Source organism: Malaclemys terrapin, chromosome 4 (assembly GCF_027887155.1).
Source record: "Malaclemys terrapin pileata isolate rMalTer1 chromosome 4, rMalTer1.hap1, whole genome shotgun sequence".
Classification (NCBI taxonomy): domain Eukaryota; kingdom Metazoa; phylum Chordata; order Testudines; family Emydidae; genus Malaclemys; species Malaclemys terrapin.
In genome coordinates, this window is record NC_071508.1 from 132,262,721 (window position 1) to 132,279,204 (window position 16,484).

At 44.4% G+C, this 16,484-nt stretch overlaps 1 protein-coding gene across 4 annotated transcripts in view; it reads left to right on the forward strand.

Annotated features, from left to right (window-relative positions):
• Nucleotides 1-16,484, forward strand: part of TRAF3 (TNF receptor associated factor 3) — a 135,374-nt gene that overhangs the window by 31,243 nt on the left and 87,647 nt on the right. The window contains exons 1-2 of one of the 4 annotated variants that reach the window (XM_054027873.1): nt 7,919-7,997; nt 8,450-8,514. The exons of 1 other annotated variant lie outside the window; for it this stretch is intronic. The gene's annotated coding sequence lies outside the window, so the exon portion shown is untranslated. Of the gene's footprint in view, nt 1-7,918; nt 7,998-8,449; nt 8,515-16,484 lie in introns of those variants that run through there. 2 more of the 4 variants (XM_054027875.1, XM_054027874.1) reach the window with 2 other exon arrangements.

Consider the following 16,484-nt stretch of genomic DNA (forward strand, 5'->3'; position numbering starts at 1 on the left):
CAAGTTGACTGTGTGTTGTGTGGAAAAAATACTTCCTTTTGTTGTAAACCTGCTGCCTATTAATTTCATTTGGTGACCCATAGTTCTTGTGTTATGAGGTGTAAATAACACTTCCTTATTTACTTTCTCGACACCAGTCATGATTTTATAGACCTCTATCCTATCCCCCCTTAGTCGTCTCTGAAAAGTCCCAATCTTATTAATCTCTCCTCATACAGAAGCCGTTCTATACCCCTAATCTTTTCTGTTGCCCTTTTTTTAACCTTTTCCAATTCCAATATATGTTTTTTAAGTTGGGGCGACCACATCTGCACACAGTATTCAAGATATTGGGATACTTTGGATTTATATAGAGACAATATGATATTTTCTGTCTTATTATCTATCCCTTTCTTAATGATTCCCAACATTCTGTTCACTTTTTTTTGACTGCCGCTGCACATTAAGTGGATGTTTTCAGAGAACTATCCACAATGACTCCAAGATCTCTTTCTTGAGTGGAAACAGTTAATTTAGATCCCATCATTTTATATTTATAGTTCGGATTATGTTTTCCAATGTGCATTACTTTGCATTTATCAACATTGAATTTCATCTACAATTTTGTTGCCCAGTCACGCAGTTTTCAGAGATACTTTTGTAGCTCTTCGCAGTCTGCTTGGGATTTAAATATCTTGAGTAATTTTGTATTATCTGTAACTTTTGCCACCTCACTGTTTACCCCTTTTCCCAGATCATTTATAAATATATTGAATAGGTCTGGGGTCAATACAGACTTCTGCGGGACACCACTATTTACCTCTCTGCATTCTGAAAACTAAACATTTATTCCTACCCTTTGTTGCCTATTTTTTAACCAATTACCAATCCATGAGAGGACTTTCCCTCTTATCCCATGACACCTTACTTTGCTTAAGAGCCTTTGGTGACAGACTTTGTCAAAGGCTTTCTGAAAATCTAAGTACACTATATCCACTGGGTCCCCCTTGTTCACATGCTTGTTGACCCTCCTCAAAGAATTCTAGTAGATTGATGAGGCATGATTTCCCTTTACAACAATCATGTTGACTCTTCCCCAAGAAATTATGTTCATCTATGTGTGTGACAATTTTGTTCTTTACTATAGTTTCAACCAGTTTGCCCGGTACTGAAGTCAGGCTTCCCAGCCTGTAATTACTGGGATTACCTCTGGAGCCCTTTTTGAAAATTGGCAACACATTAGCTATCCTCCAGTCATTTGGTACAGAAGCTGATTTAAATGATGGGTTACAGACTACAGTTAGTACAGTGGAACCCCACTATAACGCGATCATTGGGGTCCAAAAAATTCAATCGTGGTAAATGCGGGGTTGCGTTATAGCAGGGTTCCACTGTACTTCTGTTCAGTTTGCAGCAGAGTGTGCGCCCTAGCTAGCGGGAGGGAGAGAGCGGAGGGAGAGAGAGAAGTGGGGCAGCCAGCAGGGCCGGCTTTAGGCCGATTCGCCCCAGCGGCGGTCGTCTTCGGGGGCCCCGCTCTCCTGGCCAGAGCGCTGGCTGGAGCATGGCAGCCCCGCAACGCTGGCCGGACTGCTGGCCGGAGCGCAGCAGCCCCGCCCCACGACCCTGCCCAGTCCTCCGGCTGGACCGCGGAAGACCCGCTCTCCCGGCCAGACTGCCCGCCGGAGCGGGCTGGAGCCGGCCCTGCCGGGGACAGAGGTGAGAACCCCAGGGGCCCGCCGGGGCTGCAGGGAGAGTCGCTCCTGCTGCAGCCACCGGGGCATGGATCCCAAATGCCCCGCGCCCGCTGGACTCACCGCGCCCGCTGTAGCCACTGGGGCCGGACTCGCCCCGCGTTATAACCGAATTTGCGTTATCGCAGGGCGCGTTATAGCGGGGTTCCCCTGTAGTTCTGCAATTGCACATTTGAGTTCCTTCAGAACTCTTGGGTGAATACCATCTGGTCCTGGTGACTTATTACTGTTTAGTTTATCAATTTGTTCCAAAACCTCCTCTAACGACACCTCAATCTGGGACAGTTCCTCAGATTTGTCACCTAAAAAGAATGGCTCAGGTTTGGGAATTTCCCTCACATCCTCAACCGTGAAGACCAATGTAAAGAATTCATGTAGTTTCTCTGTAATGGCCTTATTGTCCTTGAGTGCTCCTTTAGCATCTCCATCATCCAGTGGCCCCACTGGTTGTGTAGCAGACTTCCTGCTTCTGATATACTTTAAAAAATGTTTGCTATTCGTTTTTGAGTCTTTGGCTAGCTGTTCTTCAAAATCTTTTTTGGCCTTCCTAATTATATTTTTACATTTAATTTGCCAGAGTTTATGCTCCTTTCTATTTTCCTCACTAGGATTTAACTTCCACTTTTTAAAGGATGCCTTTTTGCCTTTCACTGCTTCTTTTACTTTGTTGTTTATCCACGGTGGCACTTATTTGGTTCTCTTACTATGTTTTTTCATTTGGGGTATACATTTAAATTGAGCCTCTATTATGGTGTCTTTAAAACGTTTCCATGCAGCTTGCAGGGATTTCACTTTTGGTGTTGTATCTTTTAATTTCTGTTTAACTAATCTTCTCATTTTTGTGTAGTTCCCCTTTTTGAAATTAAACGCTACAGTGTTGGGCTGCTGTGGAGTGTTTTCTCCACCACAGGAATGTTAAATTTAATTATATTATGGTGACTATTACCAAGCGGGCCACCTTTTGGACCAGATCCTGTGCTCCATGTAAGACTAAATCAAAAATTGCCTCTCCTCTTGTGGGTTCCAGGACTAGCTGCTCCAAGAAGCAGTCATTTAAGGTGTCAAGAAACTTTATCTCTGCATCCCATCCTGAGCTGACGTATACCCAGTCAGTATAAGGATAGTTGAAATTCCCCATTATTATTGAGTTTTTCACTTTAATTGCCTCTCTAATCTCCCTGAGCATTTCACAGTCACTATCATCATCCTGGTAAGGTGGCCGGTAATATATCCCTACTGCTATATTCTTCTTATTAGAGCATGGAATTACTGTCCACAGAGATTGTATGGTACAGTTTGTTTCATTCTACACTTTCTTTCACATATAGTGCCACTCCCGCACCAGCATGACCCGTTCTATCCTTCCAATATATTTTGTACCCTGGTATTACTGTGTCCCGTTGATTATCCTCATTCCACCAAGTTTCTGTGATGCCTATTATATCAATAGCCTCATTTAAAACGAGGCACTCTAGTTCACCCATCTTATTATTTAGACTTCTAGCATTGGTATATAAGCACTTTAAAAACTTGTCACTTTTTAGCTGTCTGCCATTACATGATGTAATTGAATAGGACTTTTTTTCATTTGACTGTTTTTCATCAGATCCTACCAGTATTTTATCATCTTCCATCTGCTCCTCCTTACTAGGACATAGAGAATCTCCATTAATAGATCCTCCCCTAAAGGATGTCACTGTCCGAACCACGTGCTCCTCCGCACCTGTTAGCTTTCCCCCAGACTTTAGTTTAAAAACTGCGCTACGACCTTTTAAATTTTAAGTGCCAGCAATCTGGTTCCATTTTGGTTTAGGTGGAGCCCATCCTTCCTGTATAGGCTCCCCCTTTCCCAAAAGTTTCCCCAGTTCCTAATAAATATAAACTTCTCCTCCCTACACCATCATCTCATCCACGCATTGAGACCCTGCAGTTCTGCCTGTCTAACTGGCCCTGCACATGGAACTGGAAGCATTTCAGAGAATGCTACCATGGAGGTCCTGGACTTCAATCTCTTACCCAGCAGCCTAAACTTGGCCTTCAGGACCTCCCTCCTATCCTTCCCAATGTCACTGGTACCTACATGTACCACGACCACTGGCTTCCCTCCAGCACTACACATAAGTCTATCTAGATGTCTCAAGAGATCCGCAACCTTTGCACAAGGCAGGCAAGTCACCATGTGGTTCTCCTGGTCATTGCAAACCCAGCTATCTATGTTTCTAATGATCGAATCCCCCATAACTATTACCTGTCTCTTCCTAATAACTGGGGTTCCCTACCCCGGAGAGGTATGCTCAGTGCAAAAGGATACGACGACATCATCTAAAAGGAGGATCCCAACTATGGGATCATTTCCCTCTGCTCAGGTTGGATGTTCTCCTTCCCTGAGACTTTCATTCTCCTCAAGAGCACAGAGGCTGTCAGACCGGGGGTGGGACCATTCTACTGTGTCCCGGAAAGTTTCATCTATATACCTCTCTGTCTCCCTTAGCTTCTCCAGTTCAGCCACTCTGGTCTCCAAAGCCCGTACACGGTCTTTGAGGGCCAGGAACTCCTTGCACCGAATGCACATGTATTTCACCTGCCCATAAGGCAAGTAATCATAGATGCTGCAATGGGTGAAATAAACTGGATAGCCCCCACTCTGTTGCTGGATTTCTGCCTGCATTATCTTTTTACCCCTGAAGCTCATTCATTTGTTGTTTTGTTTTTTTTATCAGGAGGTGTTTGGCTTTAAGTTTAAAGAATGTTAAGTGTATCTAGCCCCCCGTCTTCACACTCCCCCTCTAAACTCTCTTGTAAAACTTCCCTGTTAGCCGCTCCCGTCCACAAGCTCCTCTGGTCGCTTAGGAGCTGGCTTTTTAAATATAGCACAAAGATCGGGTCAAGCAACTAGTGATGATCTAATCCTTGCCTAACAGGCCACTAGGCTCAGCACACATACAGTCAGCACACGGTCCCACAAACAAACAGACCACATGGTATGTTTCAGGCAAGCAGCAAGCACACCACAAACACACACACTACAGACAACAAACTTACCCCAAGGATGACGTAATCACTCCTCCTTCACCTGGAGACTGGGCTGGCTCCAGGCACCAGCGAAGGAAGCAGGTGCTTGGGGCGGCCAATGGAAAGGGGCGGCACATCTGGGTCTTTGGCGGCAATTCGGCAGCAGGTCCCTCAGTCCCTCTCTTCCTCTTTGAGTTGCCGCCAAAGAGAAAGAGAGAGAGTGAAGGACCCACCGCCGAATTGCCGCCGAAGAATGGAGCGGCCCGATTGAGCTGCTGCTGATCGGCTTTATCTTTTTTTTTTTTTTTTTTCGCTTTGCCGCTTGGGGCGGCAAAAAAGCTGGAGCCGTCCCTGCCTGGAGAACTCCCTTGCAAAATCCTCCTGTTAGCCACTCCTGTTCGCTAGGACATCTATTTAATGTTCCATCTAAATAATATTCAGCAGGTCTAAATAATGTGTCAAAACCATTGGTGGCTAGCTTACAGCAATTCTGCCACCATTCCTCTCGCTGGAGGGGCTGCACTGTTAGTAGTGAAACAGTGAGACAGTTCTCAGAAAAGTCTAGGGTAGACAAAGGCCACAGAACCTCCTCTCCACGGGCAGAGGAACAGCCAGTGCAGATGCCCAGGGGGCAAAGTACCTCAGAAGGCCCTGGGAGGTCTGCAAGTTTGTATCATTATTAAGGCTGCAGGTTTTCATTACGTGAAAAGTCATGGATAACATCTATCTGTGACTTTTTTCTGTGTCCATGACTCACCCCTCAGGGATGGCTCCTGTGTCCTGTGGGGCTAGGCCTGGCAGCCTGTTCCATGCATTGCAGCCTGAAGTGTAGGGTCACAATGCCCCTCAGGTTTGGCCCACCCGACCATCATATGAGGTTTGGTGGGCCAAACCTGAGTGGCACTGTGACCTTGCACACCATGTTGCAATGCGTGGAGCAGGGTGCTAGGCCTAGCCCTGTGGACACACTAACCACGGAAGCCATCATTGCAGGGTGAGAGCAGGTGCTGGGCTCAGCCCCACTGGACACAGGAGCTGTTGGAGCCGCTGCTGCCGGGTGAAAGTGTGGGGGAGGCTCGCTCTCTAGTTCCCTCTGCACCCCTGAACTGAGTTGGGATGAGGGCAGGGCTGGCGCTACCCATTAGGCGACCTAGGTGGTCACCTAGGGCGCTAACATTTCTGTGACTGCGGCAGCCAGATCTTCAGCCGCCCCCGTTGTCATCGGTATTTCGGGGGTGGGACCTTCCACCACCTCTGTCGGGGGCGGTATTTCGGGGGTGGGACCTTCCGCCGCCTGGGGCAGCAAAAAAGCTGGTGGTGCTCCTGGATTAGGGATGGCACTGCTGTGGGAGGGGGTCCACAATAAAAACCTGCACTGGGCCCCAATTGTCTATTCCTCTGCCACCCGCCCTCATTTCCTCTCACTTCAATGCTATGTTTTACTGACATGACAAACTATACAAAAGTTGTCCATGTGTAAAAGAGAATCTTCTATCTGTCACCTGTAGATTCAGTTCATAAAGCATCTGCCCAAGACAGAGTTTAACATTTTATATTGGGGGTTAAACCCCTTGTGTTTAGTTAACGTTATCTACTGCTGATTTAGTAGCAGTTTGCTCTAAATAACGTGATACTATTGCTGCCATCTTTTTCCCAGTTATGTACCGTCCCCCCCCCCCTTTGCTGTTTAATGTGAAGTCTCTTATCATTTCTTATAATTGAGTAAATACATTTCTCATACTTCCTTTTCTTTTGGACACTGGAGTAGAAAATATCTTTCTCTTTCAATCTGTTCTCTGTCACGGTGATTGCACACTCTTTCTGGGTTTGCACAGCTGTGTGACTCTGTGTTACCTCTAGTTTATCGTGAGAGCAGGTCTTAGTTTTGCACTTTCCACTGCACTGAAGCAATTTGCTAGTTTTGTGTAGAGAACTAGCAGTCTAGCTCGTTTTTATGATCTGTCCTAGTGATTTGTATACTGGTATTTTAGGGGTTTGGTTTAGTCACTCTCTCCTGAAGATCATTCAATTTTGGGTGGGGTTCTTTGGTCCCCATTGGTTAGGAGTTTAGTGCAGCTGAGGATGGAGTGATTTTAGGTAAAAATGGATTGTATTTTCATATGTGATAATCCATTTCCTTCCTTTCTATGCTTCCTCTTCCCATTCTAGTCCTCTGCATGATTTTCTCCCTCTTCACATTCCATCTCCTCTTTCCCTCACCCCTTTTCACTTTTCCCCTGGGACATCATTTCTGAGGGGAGGGGAAAATGGGACAGCATACAGAACTTTATATGAGTACTTGTGGCACCTTAGAGACTAACAAATTTATTAGAGCATAAGCTTTCGTGGACTACAGCCCACTTCTTCGTATGCATCCGAAGAAGTGGGCTGTAGTCCACGAAAGCTTATGCTCTAATATATTTGTTAGTCTCTAAGGTGCCACAAGTACTCCTGTTCTTCTTTTTGCGGATACAGACTAACACGGCTGTTACTCTGAGAACTTTATATGTGATTCTATTATATCTTGTAAAGTTGGGGGGGAGGGAGCAAACTGTGGAAGACATAATTGAGCATCTAGACCTAGGAAAAATCTAAGGGCAGGGACAAAGCAAGGGTTGCGGGTGGGGGCAACTGCACCTCTTGCCCCCTAGCCTCTTGCCCCGGCCTCCTTCAGCCGCTTTCTCCCTGACCGTCTACTCCGCTCGACTTCTCCAGCCGGGGCGCATGTGCATTTGTGCGGGCTGGAGCAGCCTGCGGGGGGCCCCGCGGCAACGCCGCGCGTTACACCTCCCAGCCGTCCGCCGAGGAGCCCGTGGGTGCGGCGGAGGAGCCGTGTTAGCGGCAGCGGCCACACTGCTCGGTACCATCGCTGCGCCTTGCGGGGGCCACCCCGTCCCCCGGCTTGCTGAGGGCTGGGCTGGTGCCGGTGCCGGTGCCGGCCCCGACCAGCTCTCCGCTGGCACGGGCCCGGCTAGCGAGTTCCCCTAGGGGGCGGCGGCATCAGGTGCAGCCGGGGCGGGCCGCAGGCCAGGCCCGGCCCCCTCTCGCCTGCGCGCTAAGGAGCCCGGCTGGAGGGAGCCGCCCCTCGGTGTGCGAGGACTAGAGGCAGAGCAGCGCGCCGTGCTGGGGATTTCCAGCCTGGGCGGGCGGGCGGGCGGGAGAGGAAGTGCGGGGCGGGGGGAGCCGGGGCAGAGCACCAGGGACTTTCCAGCCGGGCAGCGGCCGCTGCAGTGGGTCCCCCTCACACGCTGGCAGGTAGGGGCGGCGGGGGGCTCTGCGCACCCGCACGGGAAGGGGCTTCAGCGAGCCCGGCGGCTGTCCGGGCTCAGGCTCGTGGGCAGGGGCAGGGCTGCGGCCACCCGCTCCCACTTAGGGACACGCTGCGGCTCGGCTCCGACTCTGGATCTGGCTGCTGGGGGCGAGGCGGCGGCGGCTGCCCAGGGACTGAGACGGGCTTAGGCGGCTGCTGCTGCCTAGCTCATGTGCGGGACACGGCTTCAGCCACCAGCCAGGGACAGACACCTCAGACTCAGCCTGTTGCCCAGGGTCTGGCGGCGGTGGCTGCTGCTGCTGCCCAGGGATTGATTCAGCCTCAGGCGGCGCCTGCTGCTGCTGCCGGGGCGCAGATTCGTACTCAGGGCTGCCGCTCAGACCCTGCCCAGACACAGACATACTCCGGGCTGTTGCTTTATTTTCATTTTTTTGAGGTGGGGGAGACGTACTTGCAAGGCTAAAACCCGCCTGACATCTCCCTGCCTGGAGGAGCCGATCAGTAAGTGTTCCATGCAAAAAACCCCTTCCACTTGTCGCTCTGCTAGGCGATGTGCTTAAGGGTTCTTGCATGTATTTGATGTGTTGTTTGAATGCAGAAAGCTCTCTCAATTTCTGGCTCTCTCATAGGCAGTGTGGGCGGGCCATATACGCTTTTAAAGGGGCAGTGTCTGTGTGTTTTGAGCTGTTCTTTTCACTTGTGGCAAACGCTTATTTTGCTAACTTTGCCCCTCCAAAGACCGCTTTGCTTTGTTAACCGTGTAGAATTTGGCTGGGGTGTGTGTGTGAAAACATTATCTGATATCTGCGTTGAGCTGGCTTTTAGCAAACCATTACCATATTGGATGTGTGTGTGTTGCGGGCAAGGAGGGCTTCTCCAGTGAAGGATGTAAAATACATTCAATTTAATGTGGGTTTCACATGTCCCTATTGGGGAATATCCTCTCTCAGTATTTAAATAGAAATAGCTATCCATACTTACTGCAAAAAGAGCTGTATTTTTGTACTGCATATGTACCAAGGCCATATTTTATAAAATGATCTCCCTAGCTTGAACAAAAACGGCATTAATTTTAATATTTAGTAAATGTGTGCACTATTTACTGCATAGTGTTTTAATTGTTTCATTTGATAGTGTAGTAGAAAAATAACTATTGTTTAAAAGTTTATACTGAGTCATTCTTCTGCAGATGAACCTATGACTGACTCATAATCAGAGAACTGCAGTGGCTTGTAAGATAGAAAGGCAAGCCGTTTACATCTGTGATTTATTTTTATCTTCAGATAATATCAAGGGTCTAAATAAACTTCAGAAAAGCAAAAAAAAAAATCATAATTATGTCTACCATTCTAGTGTACAGTCATGTTGTGCCACGCTATTGCTCATGTATGGTTTGGAAGACTATATAGACTCCTATATCTGGCTGCTCAGCATCTATTTGAACAATGTTGTGTCATCTCCTGTGTTTCTATAGTAGTAAGATGTGGGTAGTGCCAAGGATATGCTTTGAAATGTGAGATCTCTTCGGGTCAGTTGTTTCTCTAGATTACAAGATTCAGATAAATCTTGACATATAGTGTATGTTTTAATCAATAGAAGCTTACTGAATATAGTGTACTATATTTTGTACTATAGATCTGTTATTTAGAGAATGTATTTAGCATTGTTGTGTACTAATCTTAATTCACATTCATACACCAGAAAAAGGTGTTTATTTTTCAGCGTATGCTGTGAATGCATATCAGCAATGCTAAGCCTGTGCACATCATTTATCATAATGCTGCATATTTAGTAAAAATCCATATTTAAAATACTACCGTCTATACACAAGCTGTATTTTAATTACTATATCAAATCTTTTTTCAAATTACAGTATATTTGGACTGACATACAACATTTTATTTTATAAAATGAGCCATTTTTAACTTACAGGAGTCTAAAAGTGTTCAAGCGTTGCAATTTATGTACAGTTCTATTTACAGTTTGGAATGTAAAAATGACTGTGTGTGCATAACACATTTAATGTGTTTACAGAAAGAGGTTCCCAGTTTGAGACAAAATATACCATGTTTCAGCCTGAATCTGAGTTTTTATGGTCAGGTTGGGAAACCCCTTATAATACAGGTTGATAATGGAGACACTGACATATCATGAGCTTGGGCAGCACAAGCGGACACCAATACAATGTTATAAATGGTGTCTTTTTCTTACTTTAAAATGTAAGGTGTGTCACTGAAATGCAACCTGGTTGGAAGCTTCAGTTGGCACTGGATTTAGAACATAGAAAAGCAACCTTACATGTAACAGCAAAGCAGTTAATCTGAATTAAAAGTGGGTGTTAAAGGTCTCAGTCCCTGTGGTTTTCTGAAGACCTGAATTTAAGTTTGGTGTTAATATTGGTTTGAAAGACAGAGTTCCAGTGCAAATAGATAGTGGAATAGACCAACAGTTTGGGTTATCTTCATAACAATCTTCTAAGCATCTCTACTGTTGTTAATATCTTGAAGTAATATGTAACATTTTACTAGTTCAATTCCTATTGCTGATATCATATCCTTTAGTGTGACTGTTGAGATTCCATAGATGGAAATAGTTGCTTTGGCATTCAAAATGGCTTTGAAATCCTGCTGCATTATATTTTCTTTCTTTTCGTCTGTAGTAATATGTTTAAATGAGGAAAGAGGAGCACCCTTTTAGATAGGGGATTTTTGATCTTCTGCTAATGGATGTGAAAATTGTGATAAAATACTAAAAGCCAAAAATCTTTATTTCACTTACATTATTGTTAAATTACCAGAGAAAATACATCCCTCTCCTCCCCCAGTTTTGGAAACGTGAATTAAACCAATAAAACAGAGGAATGAGATAAGCTGGTCCACTGTCCTTATTTGCCCTTTTGTGAATAGATGTTGCAGGGATATCAGGACATTGTGATCTCAAACATCCTATGTGATGCAATAGCCGAATTTCTCAGAGTTTTGTTGATTTATCAGAGCTTCTTAATTCAAGGTCTTGAGTCTTATGATGTCTGAAGACGGCTCACTATACATCAGTTTTGGAGGTCAATGTCCCTCTGGATGCTCCTTTTTAAGAATTGCAAGGGTTTGAAATTCTTTTTCATGCTCAGGGATGGGTACTTTTTGAGCTGGGTACCTATGTTTGAAACCTCCTGGCATTTTTTTGGCCTCTGAACTATAGCAACATCTCTGCTATAGTTAAGGTTGAGAATGCCTTTCTATTTTAGAAGTTGATTCTTCTAAGTATTCTAAAATCCATGTTTGCTCATGTTGCTTTTGAAATTTGGTGTGCTTCATGATGATGTGTGTCCAAGGGAGTTGCTAGCCTGCCATGAACAACAGGACCTGAGCAGCCCCCAGGCATTGTAGATTTCAACCCAACCCTTGGCAGAAAGCTGAAAGTGTAACGTAGGCAGATTGCAGCAACATGCATTTCTCAAAGCCTTTTATATTTTGGGGAAATGTAATCTGAGTGCGGCAGAAAATTCAGAAGATGCTCAAATTATTTTCAGGAAGAAAATAAATTTATATGCTGGGAGGGGTTGAGGGAGAGGACTTTGGGGTTGCAGTGAGGGGAGGGGCATAAATGGAGATGGGTGATAGCATAGGGGAAAGGGTCTGGGGGAGAGGGTGGGGATTAGGCAGCGGGGGAATGGAGGGGTGGGGCACTGAGGCATGACATGAAGGTGGGTGCCAGGCGAGTGGGGAGGATTAGGGGCTGGGGTGCCTATCTTACTTTTTCCCATCCCACGTGCATGCTGCTCTCTGGGAGGTGGGGCACTGACCCTCTTGAGGGGTATCTCAACCTCTCTCCCTGTCCCCCATGTGGGAGCTCAGATCTTGGTGGGTCCTGCCCCAGGGGTTTCTGAGCCCCTCTCTCTTTTTCTCTCCCATGTGAGAGCTGGGATATGGAAGGCTGAGCCTCTCTCCCAGATCCCTCATATGGGCTGGGATCTGGGGAAGCCCCGCTCTTTTGGGTGGCAGTTGAGAACAAGCATTCTGGTAGCATGAACCAAGAACACACTGCTGAGTTCAGAACCGGCGGTGGGGTGAGAACACTGCCTGAAATGAATGGAGCAGTTCTCAGGTTCTTAGAGCTGTTGTTTCAGGCTGTATTCATCTCAACTGAATGAGAACACCCCAGTGAGAATGAGATGAATGGGCAACTTCACATGTCTCTGTGCCTCAGTTTCCTCATTTATACAGTGGGAATAATGATGCTTCCTTCCTTGGTGTACAGTACTTTGAGATCTGCTGATGAAGTGCTATGTAAAAGGTAGGTATTATAAATCATTACTTGGCTACAGTAGCATCTCAGCTGCAACCCTACATAACTACAATTGTCTAAATGACCACCGTCTCCTACCAAAAACATTTCATTAAAAAAAAAACTAAGAAATTAACTGACAAAAAAACTTGTTAAGGTTGCCTGGTGGTATCTCATGCTCTTCTAGAATGCTGAGTTCTGCAAAACTCATCCTTAACTCTGAAGCTTTTTGTCAGTGAATATGGATAAAGAAGACCAAGAAGGGAGATAGGGAAAAATGGGGATGTCAAGAGGAGAGAGAGAGAGAGAACGCAATCGTTGGAGGGTGAGAGAGAAGCCAAGAGAGAAAACTAATAAGGGAAAGTGAAGGGGGTAGAAAGAAAGGTGGAGACAGGAAGTGGGGAGAAGGAGTAGCAGAAAGGGATTGACTACAAGTAATGAAGGAGGGGACCCACAAAACAGGAAGGTGGTGTTGGCGGGGAGGGGAGGAAAAACATGGGGAAAAAGAGGAAGAGTAGAAAAGAAAACAAGGGAGAAAAAAACCCGAAATGGAAGATAGTATAAACAGAAGACAGAGGGAGACCAGAAAATAGAAACGGGTAAACAAAGGCAAGAAAAGACATCTCATTACTGAGTCTGTTAATTTTTGTTTCTAAGTTCCTCAGTGCATTTGTATTTTTCTGGGAATGCATTCCACTGTACTGTCAACTTGGACAGATGTGGAGGGGAGCACTGATGATAGAATATTTTAGCATTTGTAACTTGAGTTGAATTGCTGCTTATTGTTGGATTTGTAACTAGGTTAGCAGGGCAAGTATCTCTTCATTTATATACAACAACAGTAGGTCCTTAATCCTCTCCAATCCCCTCCCCCCCCAAAAATGGTAAGCCTTAGATTTCCATGCTGTTGCTCTTGCCTGCTGCTATACACTGTGTGCATGTGCAGTAAAAATGTACATTTACTAGAATCCTGTGCTCTGAAGCATAAGGATGGGAAGGAAATAATAATATGGGAAGAAATATAGTGAGTGGCAGCAAAGGAAAGGCAAATCTTTAACATGTTTCTGGAGACCAACATTTTATATGGGAGGTATATAATTAATTTCCTCCCTTATACTGTGTCCCTGGGACATCTTTCGTGCTTTATTCTGTAACATTCATTTTTACAGACCACCATACCACAAGGCTTAAAATCATAGAAATGTAGGGCTGGAAGGGATGTCGAGAGGTCATTGAGTTCAGCCCTCTACACTAAGCCAGGACCAAGTAAACCTAATCCATCCCTGACAGGTGTTTGTCCAACCTGTTCTTAAAAACCTCCAATGACCAGGGTTGCACAACCTCCCTTGGAAGCCTGTTCCAGAGCTTAACTACCTTTATAGTTAGAAAGTTTTTCCTAATATCTATCCTAAATCTCTCTTGCTGCAGATTACTTCTTGTCCTGCGTTCAGTGGACCTGGAGGAAATTCATCACCATTCTCTTTATAACAGCTCTTAACATATTTGAAGACTGTTATCCATCCCCTGCCCCTTCTTCTTTTCTCAAGACTAAACATGCCCAGTTTTTTAACCTTTCTTCATAGAAAACCTGACCTAAACTTTTTATCACTTTTGTTGCTCTCCTCTGGACTCTCTAATTTGTTCACATCTTAAAGTGGGGTGCCCAGAGCTGGACACAGTACTCTAGCTGAGGTCTCAACAGTGCTGAACGGAGCAGTGCAATTACCTCCTGTGTCTTACATACAACACTCCTGATAGTACACCCCAGAATATTAACCACATTCAATTTGTGATCCACTATAACCCCCAGATCCTTTTCAGCAGTACTGGTGCCTAGCCATTTTCTATTTGTGCATTTGATTTTTTCTGTCCTAAGTATAATACTTGGCACTTGTCTTTAATGAATTTCATCTTGTTTATGTCAGAGTAGTTCTCCAATTTGTCCAAGTTGTTTTGAATTCTAATCCTGTCCTCCACAATGCTTGCAAACTCTTCCAGTTTGGTGTCATTCTCAAATTTTATAACTGTACTCTCTACTCCTTTATCCAAGTCATTAATGAAGCTCTTATTTAAGTTAGAATTTTAACTTTAGTGTAATGTTTTTGTAGTTAATATAAGATCATTTAAGAAACAGATTTCTTTATAATGTATTGGGATAATAGATCCTTTAGACCATGTGCAATGCGAACAAAACTTTGATGAGCCTGTGATATAGTGTATGAATTCTAAAGTGAAATGGATCCATTGACATATAATCTGCACACAAGGTGCTCCAGAGCAAATACTCATGAATGCAAGCTTTATGGTTCTTTTCATTGCCATGGTGAAGGCTATACTGAGACTTCTTGTCATAACCATACAAGTTCAGCATTCAGAATCCTATTGAATGAAACTTGTCTCTTCATAGTATCTTCATTAATAAGAAAAGCAAAGCATAGTGAATACTGTAAGAAAAGTAGGACATGACCAGTAGATGTATTTAAAACTTAACATTGTTATTCTCAAGCATGTTCTTAGGCATTTAGCAAAATAGTTGCTTTGCTTTGTTCTGTCTTAATTAACATATTGTGGGCACTACCATAATACAAATACATTCTTCCATGCTGCCACTTTATGCTTACAATGATTTCCTAGTTAGCATACGCAGAACTCCTTGATAATCCATCATGAGAGAAAGGATGATCTAGTTGTTAGGGCGCTAGCCTAAAAACCTGGGAGACCAGGATTCGATTTCTTGCTCTGTTAGACCTCTGTGTGATCTTGGGCAAAGTCATTTAGGCCTAAACTACACTTAACATTTAGGTCCACGTAGCTACGGCACGATGGGGGTGTGAAAAATCCACATGCCTGAGAGCTGTAGCAATGCTGACCTAACCCCAGGGTAGACTCAGCTAGGTTATTAAAAATAAATAAATAAATAAAAATGCTTCTGTTGACCTAGCTTCCGTTCCTCGGGGAGGAGCTGTTCTTACATGGATGGAAAAACCCTTCGGTCACTGCAGGCTGTGTCCACATTACGGGGTTATGCCGACATAGCTACAGTGCTGTAGCTATGTCTCTTTAGTCCCCATAGTATATATGTGGCCTGAGTGTCTGTACTTCAGTTCCCCATCTGTAAAATGGGAATAATAGAATCTCTATTTCACAGAGGTGTAGTGAGGATAAATACGCTGAAGATGTGCAAGGTGCTCTGATAATATTGCAGCCATCGAAATGCCTTAGATAGATACGTGCATAGAGCTGCTTTGTTATTCATTCAGTTTATAGTAACCTCCTGCCACGCTTTGTCTATGGTACTATGCCAGACTGCGCCTTTAAATGGTAAGCCCTCTGGGGCAGGAAACCTGTTGTTTGTCGCAGTTCTCCTGTTGTTCTTTACAGTGTGTATGCAGTGCTATATAAACAATATGTAACTGCTTGTATAATATAATATATGTCAAAATGCTATCTGTTTTGGCTCTTAAACTGTGATTTTCAACTTGTTTTCTGTTTTGGACTTCGAGTGATAATAAATTTCCATCATCCATAACAAAACAAAATTTCCTAAAATCAATTTTAACACTCCTGCCCCCTAAAAGTTGGCAGCATGAAGGGTCTTGGTTTTATACATGCAGTCATTTGTGGGAGGAAATGGGTGATTAAGAATGCAATTATATATGATACAATGAATATTTTAATCATAGAAATTGGGTGCACCCTGTACCAAATAGTGACCCTCTGAAAACTTAGTCCTGCAGAATCTTTTCTGTCCCCTGCCATTGCAGGAGATTCCCATATGGTAGGTTCTCTTTAATGAAGGGATTTCTTAGACGAAGTTCTACAGCCTAATAGACCTCATCGTTGGGATTTTTTTCTTTTAATCCTATGTTTTCTTACATTTCATTCGGTTATTATTCTCCCTTGGACCATCCTAAATAACTTCTCTCTGGTGTAATTGTTCATGCTTTTCAGAAAAATGTCATTGCATCTCCCTTAATTGTAATTTGGCCAAGCAGTATAAGGTACATCCAATTTCTCATGTTGGTTCCTATACCCTTTAAAGCAATGTTTGCAGCCTTTTCTGTGAATTTCTGCCAATCAGTCAACATCTCTTTGGTTTTGAGATAAGAGTTGAAATGTGGTGTTGTAAGAGTAGTCAGTCTCATCTTTTCTGTCTAGAAAGAGGACTGTGTACTACAGTACTTTGG